Genomic DNA, 13,304 nt, shown 5'->3' on the forward strand with positions numbered 1-13,304 from the left:
TGAGATCATCCCATATTCATCCTTCTGTTTCTGACTTATTTCACTTAACATGATTTCTCCAAGCTCCATCCAAGATGGGCTGAAAACAGTGAAATCACCATTTTACCAGCTCTCACTTCTAAGAGAAGCTGCTGGCAAGCCCTCACACCTGCCTTCTCCATTTACATATTTATTTACTTCTTTATTTGTTCATTTATTAATTTATTTGCCACCAGGGTTGTTGCTGGGCTTCAGCACCAGCAATAAAGATCCACTGCTCCTGGCAGCCATTTTCCGCCCTTTCTATTTTATTGGATAGGACAGAGATAAATTGAGAAGGGAGAGGGAAAGAAAAAGAGAAACAACACCTGCAGACCTGCTTCACCCCCTTACAGGTGGAGGGCTCAAACCCGGGGCCTTGTGTATGGTAATACATGCACTCAACTGGGTGTGCCACCACCCACCACCCAGAACCCCTTCTCCTTGTCTTTACAATGAAGCATAAAACCTCCATCCACATACAAGCCTCATCTTTTGTTCTTCCCGCCCTGCTTCATATCTGAGAACCTCCACCCCGGGCTGTGTACAGCCCTTGGCATAAGCCTTCCTCCACACATCCTCTTCCTCTTTATTCCACAGACTTCTGGCTCCAGGTTTCAGTTACTCACAATCCAGGCTCAGTCTCACCAGGAAGCATGGCCTGTCACCCCTAAATCTGCCCCAGGCGCTCTTCTTCCTTGGTCTTGTTAGGGGCAGGTTAGGGTCAGAAGGAGGCGTGGGGGGAGGGTTTCTGGTGTATTTCCTGAACAGGATGTTCACACCCTGTGAGGACAAAAGCAACCAAGATAGAGTCAATTACAATATGCTTCTATGCAAATGAGGCAGCCTGGAATGACCAATTGCTGCTGGCCAACCTCGAGGACCCAGAGTAGATGGGGCTGACCTGATCTCAGTTAGGTTCACAAGCAACCTATAAATGTCCTCTGCCCTAGAAACCCAGGGTCCCTATCTGTGGTGTCCTAGACGTCTGTGCATCTTGTTTGCTTTCTTCCATTTGAGGGAAGTTCATTTTTTTTTCATGTCTTTGAAAGCAATTTTATTAAAGGTCCTTTAGAGCAACATCCAGACTCCAGGTGCCAAGCAGACCCAGTTATGCTGTGGGTACTGGCTGGGGCATGGCAGGTGGCTCTGGCTTCCCACCCGTCTGCTCTGAGATTGGAGAGGTGGGCAGTATCTCATCTTTGGGTTCCACAATGTTCACGTGGTCAGGCAGGGGCTTCTTGGGGCCAATCTTACCACTTGGGTCCCAAGGCAACATGATCTTCACTTTGATGCCCAGCACACCTCGTCTGAGAAGTACGTGGCACACAGTAGTGTCAACATAATAATTGACAGGGTCTCCACTGTGGATCATCCAGCCATCCACAAACTTCATAAACGTAGCCCTCTGTCCTCGGAGTTTGCCAGACACCACAACCTCACAGCCTTTGGCTCCACCCTTCATGATGAACTGTAACACACCATTGCATGCCCTCTGCACAGAGACTCTGCCTGGGCAATGGCACACAGACCCCTTGTGACCACCTTTTCAGCATAAAACTCTACACTACCCTCAGGTCCTGGTGGCTAAGATGCTGATTTCTGTTCTGGTGGGTGTAACACGGACCTCAACTCCAGAGTAGCCATCTTCAGCCAGCTCCCGAGTTAGAAACTCACTCAGTTCAGCTTTGAAGTTGCCACCATCAACAAACTTCCTCTTCTTGGAAATCTGCAGTCTTGAGTCCATGCACCCCACGAAAGAAAGGGAAGTCCATCTTTATAATTCATGGGGTTCCACAGATTCTTTGTGGCAACTACAGTGATGAATTCATAGCTCTACCAATCCACCAGGCCTGGCAACCTGCTTTTCCCCAGTACCCAGTAGCCCAATGGAGGCTTCTGTGGGAGAGTTGGAACCTCCCACATGTTGAAGGGTTGGGATGGCATTGAAAGGCTACTGGGACCTTCCCTAGCTCCCACAGGCTTGTCCTGGAGTCTGCTGAAAGAATTACAAAGGGGAAGGTACATAGCACGATGGTTATGCAAAGAGAGTCTCATGCCTGAGGCTCCAAAGTCCCAGGTTCAATCCACTACACCATCATAAACCTCAGCTGAATAGTGTTCTGGTAAAATAAATAAATAAATAAAACAATAACAAAAATAGAGTGCTTAAAATGAAAAGAATTACAAAGGAACATCCATGGTCAAGATGCAGTTTCCAGTCTTCTTTGATTAAGTTAGGAGGAAGAGATAGTACAGAAGTGGGGGCCAGGTGGTGGTGTGTCTGGTTGAGTGCACATGCTACAGTGCGCAAGGACCCAGCTTCAAGCACCTGCAGGGGGAAAGCTTCCCAAGTGGTGAAGCTGGTCTGCAGTCGTCTCTCTGTCTCTCTCCCGCTCTATCTATCCCCTTTCCTCTCAATCTCTGTTTCTAACCAATAATAAGTAAAGTTAATATATATTTTTAAAATTTTATTTATTTTCCCCTTTGTTGCCCTTGTTGTCTTTTTGTTGTTGTTGTTGTTATTGATGTCGTTGTTAGATAAGACAGAGAGAAATGGAGAGAGGAGGGGAAGACAGAGAGGGGGAGAGAAAGACAGACACCTGCAGACCTGCTTCACCGCCTGTGAAGCAACTCCCCTGCAGGGGGGGAGCTGGGGCCTGGAACCGGGATCCTTAGGCCAGTCCTTGCACTTTGAGCCATGTGCGCTTAACCCACTGCGCTACCGCCTGACTCCCATAAAATTAATATTAAAAAAAATTTTAATTATCTTTATTTTATTTACTGGATAGAGACAACTAGAAATCAAGAGGGAAGGGAGTGATAGAGAAGGAGAGACAGAGACACCTGCAACACTGCTTCACCTCTTGCAAAGCATTTCCCCTGCAGGTGGGGTCTGGGGGCTCAAACCTGGGTCCTCGTGCACTGTAACATGTGCACTCAACCAGGTGTGCCACCATCCAGCCCCCAAATAAACACTTAAAAAAAAAATAGGACGGGAGAGACAGTATAATGGTTATGCAAACAGACTCTGATGCCTGAGGCTCCTAAGTCCCAGGTTCAATCCCCCCGGCACCACCATAAGCCTGAGATGAACAGTGCTCTGGTGTTTCTCTCTCTCTGCATCTCTCTCAAAAATAAAATTAATAATAAGTAAATAAGTAAATAGTACAGAAGTGAAGTTAGACTGAAGAAAAAACTCAGGGAATAGACTCCTGGAAGACTCCAGACAGCAAAGGCCCATCTATGTGTGTGTCCTCTCTTCTCAAACCTTACACATCCGGGTCAGCCTCCTACTAGCCTGCTGGAAACGTTTTTGTCAGGTGTGGTTTCCTTACCCAGACTCCTTTCACAATGTGCATCTTTTGTGCTCGAGTCCCCAAGTTCCTGCTTCCTATGTGTGCAATATCCTTGTGCCCCAACCCCCATGGCCTATGTGTGCAAACACCGTGCAAAAAGTGTCTGTACCCCAAGGTTCTTTTTATCTGTTCCTTGACCTCAATACCAGGACACACAAGCCTGGCTCAGTGTCACACTTCCACATTAATAAACGGAGCTGAAATCACTTGATGGACCTTTCTATGTAGGTTGGAAAAGCATTTACAAAGACCCAGAGACTTGAGTGTTGTGCACCATGTTTTGGGGACCTGAGAGTGAACAGTGCTCAGGAATCATTGGGAAACCAAACTAAAATTAGCCCAAGGCCTGAGGGTTCTGGGAGGTCAGGGAGCAAACCTGGGATCTCAGGACTACAGATGGAGCCTTTTTGTAACATGTGTCATCAACCAGGCACACCACCAGCTGGCCTCTAAATTGAATCTTTTTTTCAACTCAGAGAATCTGATAAAAGTTTGGAAACACACACACACACACACACACACACACACACACACACACACACACACACAAACGGAGAGGGAGAGGGAGAGGGAGAGGGAGAGAGAGAAGGAGGGGGGAGGAGGACGGAGAGGGAGAGGGAGAGAAAGGGCGCTAATAATTTGCAAATGATCTCAGAGATTTAGAGCCTGAAGCCCTAAGAAGGCACAGAGGTGGGGTGGGGTAGAGTTTAAACATGTGGACCTTCAAGGAGCTTCTGTAGGGAGTTAACCTGGAAGAGGATGGATTAAGCCAACCCTGGGGGCTTTGTTGAAATAAAGTCATTGGCGGAGCACAAGCAAGCCTATTCACTGTCACATTATCATCTCTGGCTACTTTGACATACAAAGGGAGAGATGAATGGTGCTGGCTGAGACCCTAGGGCCTGGAATCCCTCCTAAGCTGTCTTGACTGGCTCTTCCCAGAAAGACACCAGGAATAGATGCTGGGGGGGGGGGGGGAGTTGGTGCTGGTGGTGGTGGGGGGGACGCAGCCAAGGAGGGGCGATGAGTGCTTGCTTCAGTTTCAAGGGGCTTTCTGCGTGTATTTTCTCCTGCTGCTATCTTTAAAAATAATTAAGGAAAAAGGGAATTTTACCCATCTTCAACCGCTTGTCTTTCCCCAAGAGAAGAAAGAAAATATAAAGCAAACCAACAAAGCCCAGAAAAGCCTAGTGCCAAAATGTGACAAGGTCACTTGTTTTTATTTTTTAAACTATTTTATTTATCTATGTAGTGACTAAAGACAGAAAGAAATTGAGAGGAGAGAGGGAGATAAAGAGGGAGAAAGAGAGACACCTAACACGCTACTTCACCACTTGCGAAGCTTTCCCCCTTGCAAGTAGAGGCCAAGGGCTTCTTGAACCCAGGTCCATAGTAATACGTGCTCACAACCAGATGTCTGGTCCTGTCAAGGACCTTGAAAACAGTTAGAGCTACGTATTTAAAGTTGTTTGAGTCTTTTCATTCATCTTTTGAAATTAATCCAGAAGGCTAGGGCTGATTTCAGTTTAGAAACTCCCTGTAGCTGCTGCTGGGATCACAGATTGACCTCTTAGTGACAGCTCACCGCTGCCACCACCACAGCCTGACTTCCCTGAGCAGACGACCCCACCAATATGTCCTGGAACCCTGCCTCCCTACAGTCCTGCCTCACTAGGGAAAGAGAGAGACAAGCTGGGAGTATGGATCGACTTGTCAATGCTCATGTTCAGTGGAGAAGCAATTACAGAAGCTAGACCTTCCACTTTCTGCACCCCATAATGATCCTGGGTCCACACTCCTAGAAAGATAAAAAAAGGGAAGCTATCAAGGGAGGGGTTTGGATATGGAGCTCTGTGGGTGGGCATTGTGTGGAAATGTACCCCTCTTATCCTATAGCCTTGTCAATATTTCCATTTTATAAAAAACAAAAAACTAGTCCTGTCTCCTCTCAGCTATGAAAACAAATTTCTGGTCTTTGTGTTTGCAGATGGTCTGCCATATCTTTTGTTACCCAGGTTGCAAGATATACTCGCATGTAAACTTTAAAAAAAAAATTTATCCCACACCCAGAGTTTTTTTTTTTTTAATTTAACTCTTTTTTTAAAAAAGATTTTATTTATTTATTACTGAGAAAGATAGGAGGAGAGAGAAAGAACCAGACATCACTCTGGCACGTGTGCTGCTGGGGATCGAACTCAGGACCTCATGCTTGAGAGTCCAATGCTTTATCACTGCACCACCTCCCAGACCACGCATGTCAACTCTTGGAAGCTGAAGGACAGCAAAAATATATAGTCTGTAGCAAATCAATAAACTCATTTCCACTGGTAAAATACCAGAAAAGAGTTGAAGTTCATGTCTAACAAAACTGGTGTCCTAACACATTGTATTCCTGCTGGGGATTTTGTGTAGAATAAGCCTGCATAACGAAGGACACCATTCACAACGTCATTCCATGAGAAAAGCCAGCACAGTTCTGGACACAAGTTTACAGTTTTGAATAAAATGTTGTCTGACTTTGCATCAATGAATGCTAAGCAGTAGAAATTTATGGAGTGAATTACATGAGAATCCCATTTATTTATTTATTTATTTATTTATTTATTTATTTATTATTTTATCAGAACCCTGATCAGTCTGGTTTATGGTGGTATAGGGGATTGAATTTAGGACTTTGGGTCCTCAGGCTTAAGAATCTGTTTGCGTAACCATTGCACTACTTGCCCCTCCCTATGAGAATCCCCTTTGTACACCTCTGAAGATGCAATGAAATAAAAGGGGGAAAAGGACTCATCGAAGACGTGAGGTAGATCTGTGTTGCTGGGGAGGAAATACACCATCATTTTGTTTTATTTTGTCCCTGGTTCTTGTCCTCCAGCCCCTTCTCCTCAGTTCTATTTCATTCATTCTCAGCAGACCATCTAAAGAGCCCTTTGTATGGAAGCCACCATGGCAGATTGGCATGTGGAGTGTGTCTGTCTTAACTCCTTCATAAGGAACTTCTGTTCACTGCAGGCCCATAACCTCTCAGCACGGAGAGTGAAACAGTTTATGGGGTGTGTTTGCATTTCCTCTGTATTTCTCTTGGATCCTTTATCCAATGTTCTCAAACATCTGAAGATGCTCATTGTTCTTACGTGGTATTTATTTATTTATTTATTTATTTTTGTGGTGCATTTGCAACTTTTTTGGTGGGGGAGGGAAGTCATTTCAAACTAATTCTCCCTGTAATTCACTAGTAAAAAATACTAGCACTTAAAAAAGTGTAAACAATTGTAAATAAACAAAACAAAAGAAACCAAGCTTTGGGGTGATAAGGTGATCTCCTGGAAGACTTATTTTGCTGTGTGCTTGAGCCAGGCTTGAGTGACACAGCATTTTATAGGATGTTACTTTGGTGCTGAGGCTTTGGTGCTGTGGTCTCTCTCTCTCTCTGTCTCTCTCTCTTTCCCTCTCTCTCTCTCATAAATGCATGTACAATTTAAACTCTATAGAATGATTTAATAATTTCTGAGGACAGAAGGAGACAGTAATTCCACAAATGGGCTTAATCTGACCTAAAGTGAAATCACGGGAAATAAAGCCAGAATCATTTAGAATTAGTCCCTTTCATTTCTCTTTGCAAACCTTGTTTTGTTTTAGAGAGATCTTGATTTAACCTCCAATTGCAGAGCAGAATTCACTCTGGAGATGATGTAGCTTTACTTTAAAAGCAGTGTCCAGAGACAGAAGCAAAACATCTAGCCCAAGGAATTGCAAATGTAGTGGGTAAAACTGTATTTTTCCATGAGCGTATTTCTTTTTTTGAAAGTTCTTGTCATTATTTGAAAGCCTACAATGCTGACATAATCTGAGTTTTAGAAACCTAAAAAAGGGGGGTCAGGTGTCGGGTGGTGCACCCAGTTGAGCATAAACTTATCCACGTGCAAGATCCCACATTCAAGCAGCTACTTTCCACCTGTAGAGGAAGCCGCACAAGTGGTGCAGCGGGTCTGCAAGTGTCTCTCATTCTGCTCTGTCTCTTCTGCCCCTCTCAATTGCTCTCTGTCCTATTTAATAATAATAAAAAAGAGGTGCCAGGCGGTAGCGCAGCGGGTTAAGCACACGTGGCGCAAAGCGGAAGGACCGGCGTAAGGGTCCCACTTTGAACTCCCGGTTTCCCACCAGCAAAGGGGTCTCTTCACAAGCTGTGAAGCCGGTCTGCAGGTGTCTATCTTTCACTACCCTTCTCTGTCTTCCCTCCTTTCGATTTCTCTCTATCCTATTCCAACTACAACAACAATAAACAACAAGAATGGGTCTGGGTGGTGGCGCAGCTGATAGAGCACACATGTTACAGTGCGCAGGGACCCAGGTTCAAGCCCCTGTCCCCCACCTACAAGGGAAAAGCTTCACAAGTGGTGAAGCAGGGCTGCAGGTGTCTCTCTGTCTCCCTGTCTCCCCCTTCCTCTCAATTTCTGGCTGTCTCTATCCAAAAAGTAAATAAAGATAAAAAATTGTTTAAAAGTTATTAATAATAATAATAAAAAGACCAAGGACGACAAAAGGGGGGAAAAGGCCTTTAGGAGCAGTGGATTCGTAGTGCAGGTACTGAGCCCCAGCTATAACCCTGGAGGCTAAAGTAAATAAATAATTAATTAAAAATGAAAAAAAAAAAAGAAAAAGGAAAACAAAAATACCCCCCCCCAAGAAACAAAACAAAACAAACATACATACAAAGCAACAGTAATCATTTCCATGTTCTGCCTGGAAGAAGACATTTGATCCCATGACCTTTTGCATACGAGAGAGCAATTAGCTGTGTTACCGCAAAGGGTCACTGATATGCAGTATTCACTTCATCAAGAAAAAAGGAAGCCACGTGAGTAAATGACAAGAGCTGGAGTATAAATTTACACTTATAAATGATTTTGTTTAGTTGCTTTGTTTCTGACCTTTGTTTCTTTACTTAAAAAGGACACAGTATGCATGATCTTCCTTGTTTCTCTCTCTCCCTCTCTCTTTCCCTCCTCACCCCCTTAACTTCACTCTTACCACATCCTTCATGGACTGAGTTTTAGAGGTAGGAGAGGATGATCTCCTTGCCCCCGCTATCGACCGCAACGAGCCGCCTCCGGGAATGTACTGTGCAGTGTTCTGCTGGGGACCGGAGCTGCACAGATCGGACTAATCTGGGGTGTGGTGCTGGAGCTGGTGGGGGGGAGAACGGGCAGCAATAACCCTCAGCCTTTGATGGCATCTGCCATGTGGCTTTGCCCAGGACGTGCAGAGGCGATGAGGGAGTTACATTAGTGCCTTGAGCATGACACACCAAGAGAGAAGAAATTCCATGTTCTGCCTTGGAGAACTTCTTTCTAAAATTTATGTCTTTTTATTTCATTCATTTGTTTTTATTTGTGATTAGTTAGGGGCTACAGTATTGTAGGATCGCAGGGTACAGTTGCATACTGCACCCACCACTAGAGTTCTGTGCCCCCATCCTCTGAAGATAAACACTAGAGTTCTCAACAAGTCTTAGAGATATTGGTCTCCTTCTGTTTTCTTTTTGTTGTTGTTGTTATTTACTTTTTTGCACATTTATCTGTTTCAGTTCTCTAGACTCCAAATATGGGTGAAATAATCTGGTAGCTGTCTTTCATCTCTACTTATTTTGCTAAGCATTTTCACCTCTGATTCCATCCATTTTGTCCCAAAGGACACAATATCATCTTTTTTGATTGCAGAGTAATATTCCATGGAATATATATATTCTATAACTTCTGTAGCCAGTCCTCTATTGATGGGCGTTTAGGCTGCTTGCTCCCACTCATTGATGATTGTGAATAATGCAGCTATAAACAAGGGGTGCATATGTCCCTTCAAATAAATGTTGGTTTGCCCTTTGGATGAATGCCTGAGTGGTGTTACTGGATCATACGGTAATTACATTTTTATCAGTTTAAGGATTCTCTACACAGCTTCTTCTTTTTTCCTTTTCCCCTCTACGCAGCTTCTTAATGTAGTCACTTTGGTGAGACCTTCTGTTCTTTCTACAGAATACTGTAACCTCTGATCTTCTGCTGGGTGTTTCTGAAGGGGGGTATCCATGCACTGGTGGCTTCATAACTGTGTGCAGTCATCTACCTTCAGTCACACACACACAGATGTCTCCTCCCATCTTGCTGTCTGACAGGGGTGCCTGGGATCTTTGCTGGACAGGTCACACAAGGAAGGCTCTTTCTCTCCTGCTAAGTAGAGGAACACCTATTTGTTCTGGTTGATGGATGAGTTTTTCCTGGAGAGCTGGCAGCTTGTTTGGCATACGATGACTTGTTCCCTCCTTTCTGTCATTATTCTTTTCTGATGTGTGTGCTCATTTCCTGGAGCTGGCTATGGTTGGTCAGTTATTCCAATAATTCCAGCTCTCTCCTTTTCCATTAGTTAAGAAGGAGGGGTTGAGGGGAAGTGGGTAGTTTTCTCTTTCTGACTGAATTCTGTTTCTCTTCCAGTGAAATCCCTTCCTCCTTGGCTTTTTTCCCCCTGGCTGTCATGTGGGAAGCCTCTGGAGTTGAGTTAAATCAATGGACATTTCAGCCATTCCTTGATTCCTTCAACAAGCCCCTGAAAGCCTGACTCTATGCTGATGCTAGAGGAATGGCATCCCAGTGAAATAAAAATTGAAAGGGAAAAATGGACAAAATGAGGTAAGTGAAGAGCAGGCAAGAAAGATAAACACGGAGGAAAGAGGTATGGAATGGAAAGAAGAGGAAGTGAAGAACACAACAAAGGTTCACGCAGAACCAGCCATTTGGCCAGGATTCTTCTAAGACCCTGAAGACCACACCGACCAATCAGTCTTGGTCTCCTTCCTCCAGGAATGTTCAGTCAGGGGCAGAGATCAGATTGCAGCTTCCAGGAGACATATTTGCCTTTGGCTATACTTGCTCCCAAACATTCATGATGAGAGATCCAAAAGGTAGTTAGCTCATTTTACTTACGATTGTTGAACTTGAAGTGGGTGAGAAAACTAAAGATGGAAAAGGGTTAAAATGTGTTGTTTCATGCCAATAACTTACTGTAAACCATTATGCTCCCCAATAAAATGATAAAAAAAATCATTACTTATAAGGCTGCGACATAGCTCAGTGGGTAGAATGCAAGCCTTCATGTGCATGCATGAGGCCCTAGGTGCAGTGGAACGGTGCTTTGGTATCTCTTCTCTCTCCTCCTTCTCACCTCCTCCTCCTCTTCCTCTTCCTCATTCTCTCTCTTTGGGATTGGACAGACTGCCATTCAGGGGCATTCATGAGGTCCTAGCTTCATTCTCTAGAGCTTCAAAAAAGAGAAGAAGAAATTGTGTGGAGTTGTACCCCTCCTACCCTATGGTTTTGTTAATTAATCCTTTCTTTAAAAAAATAAAATAAAAATAAATAAATAAAAAAAAGAGAGAGAAGAGGAAAGGAAAGAAGCAAGGAAAAAAGAGGAAGGGAAGAAAGAAGAAAGGAAGGAAGTGAAGAAGGAAGGAATGAAGGATGGATGGAAGGGTTGCTTATAAATCCCTTTCTGCTCATACATTTACCCACCAGTGGACTATTCTATGCCCTGGAGAGACTAACAAATTAGAAGCTGGTGGTTATATAATTTCAAAGCTACATTGGATGAATATTCTGTTCATAGCCTCTTTTCATTTTTTTTGGGGGGGGGTAGTTTGTTGTTGTTGCTGCTGCTGCTGCTTCTTCTTCTAGCCTTTGCCCTTCTTCCGTAGCCAGTCAACAGCGTCAGGTTGAGCCTGATGTAAAGTTTCGAGACCTCCTTTGAATCTGGAGAGGTGGCAGTCGTTGACTATGTGGGTCATAGTCTGTCTGTAGCCGCAGGGGCAGTTCGGGTCGTCTCTGGCTCCCCCAGCGATGGAACATAGCGGCGCACCGGCCATGGCCTGTTCGATAGCGATTGAGGAGGGCCCGATCATAACGTGCTAGGTCAAAGCCGGGTTGACGCTTGCAGGGGTCTGTGATGAGGTTTTTGTTCTTTACCTCAGCTGACTGCCAACTCTGTTTCCAAGAGACTGGAACAGAGTAGTTCAATATAGGCATAGGGGACCAGATTGGATGACGAGACGTCAAGCGTTGGACAGGGTGGGCGAAGATATCCGCGTATATTGGCAGGTCCGGTGGAGCGTAGACGTGGGAAATGAACTTAGATGATGCCGCATCCCGACGAATATCTGGCGGGGCGATGTTGCTAAGAACTGGCAGCCATGGAACCGGGGTGCTGCTGCTGAGTTTGATGAGCTCTTTAGCTATTTTGGTTGTTAGCCTTTTGTCTGATGCATGGCAGGTAAAGATTTCCCAGTCTGTAAGAAGTCTCTCCATTTGGGGCTATGCATGTGTGCGGCTCCTGTTGCCTTACAAAAGCGTCTCAGTTTGGTGTACAGCACCAAAGCAAATGATTCTGGGAAAGGAACGCAAGGAGGGGTGGAGGTGGTAGTGGGGGGTTTGCTTTGGGGTCTCAGTGGAAAAAGACCCAAGTTGGGGGTGACAATGTTTGTCAGAAAGACACATAACATGGTGGGATGAAATATTATATTGTGGGTCTATAACTGTACTGTAAACCATGAATCCCCCCCTATAAAATCATTAAATACATAAGTAAGTAAATAAATAAATCTCTTTCTGTTTTGCAGTGCAGGCTGGGAATTTGTATTAGGTATGTGGGATAAGGGAGACAGTCATGTCGTCTATCCAGAAGTCAAATGTGGCTGCCAGCAAGGGAGAAAGGACAGACTTTCAAGCAGTTCATGTCCTCCTGTCCTCCCACAAACAATTGCGAACAATCCATCTCTGTGTGGGGAACTCACATCCGTCACCTCCTGCCTGGAGAAGACACATAACCCAGCACAGTCCCTTGACAGATGACCTCTTCTCTCTGCTTGAGAGACAGTCACCTCTGAACCACAAGGGCTCAGGCCACTGGTTTGAAACCTCTAGCAATAGATTCTATAGCTGGGGTAGAAAGCTAGAAGGCCAGTGCCCCCCGTGAAAGGCTTCAGCATTGGACTAGGTTTGGAGTATTATATCAAAGTAAGGAAAGGGGTGGTTGGGCGGTGGTGCAGCGGGTTAAGCGCACAAGGCACGAAGCACAAGGACCAGCCTAAGGATCCCTGTTCGAGCCCCCAGCTCCCCACCTGCGGGGTGGGGTGTGTGTATGGGGGTGGGAGGGGTGCTTCACAGGTGGTGAAGATCTGCAGGTGTCTTATCTTTCTCTCCTCCTCTCTGTCTCCCTCTCCCCTCCTGATTTCTCTCTGTCCTATCCAACAATAACGATAGCAATAACACCAACAACGATAAACAACAAGGGCAACAAAAGGGAAAAATGGCCTTCAGGAGCAGTGGATTTGTAATGCAGGCACCAAGCCCCAGCAATATCCCTGGAGGAAAAAAAAAATTTAAAAAATAAGAAAAGGACCCTGGGGCGGTTGTGTGTGTGTGTGTGTGTGTGTGTGTGTGTGTGTGTGTGTAAATGTTCAGGTCCTGGAACATGATGACAGAGGAGGACCTAGGTGGGGAGTTAGAGTGTTATGTGGAAAACTGAGATATGTTACACATGTGCTAACTACTGTATTGTACTGTTGACTGCAAACCATTAATCCCCCAATAAAGGAAAAACAAACAAATAACAAAAGGCTTCAGTGTGCTTTGGCTTGTGGACGGTGAACGTGAGCCCTTGAAACGCCAGAGGAAGCCAGGGACAGGAAATCTGCCCACGGGGTGCTTGTGATATTTTTTGATCCCGATGTTCTCACTACCTGCACTGGGTGTTTGTATCTCTTCTGATGTTTACGGCGGCTTGGAGAAGAATAGCTACTAAATTGGGAGATGATGAACTTCTCAGCTGTGGCGGGAACTGGGGCTGAGTGAGAAACAACAGTCCTGCCTTAAGGTGTTGTGT

The 13,304-nt window shown here is 45.0% G+C and overlaps 1 pseudogene; it reads right to left on the bottom strand.

The window, feature by feature from the left end:
- Positions 1-1,101: 1,101 nt before the first annotated feature.
- Positions 1,102-1,765, bottom strand: LOC103114620 (small ribosomal subunit protein uS3-like; annotated as a pseudogene).
- Between the last annotated feature and the right edge of the window lie 11,539 nt (positions 1,766-13,304).

The sequence above is a fragment of the Erinaceus europaeus genome, chromosome 5, assembly GCF_950295315.1.
Source record: "Erinaceus europaeus chromosome 5, mEriEur2.1, whole genome shotgun sequence".
NCBI lineage: Eukaryota > Metazoa > Chordata > Mammalia > Eulipotyphla > Erinaceidae > Erinaceus > Erinaceus europaeus.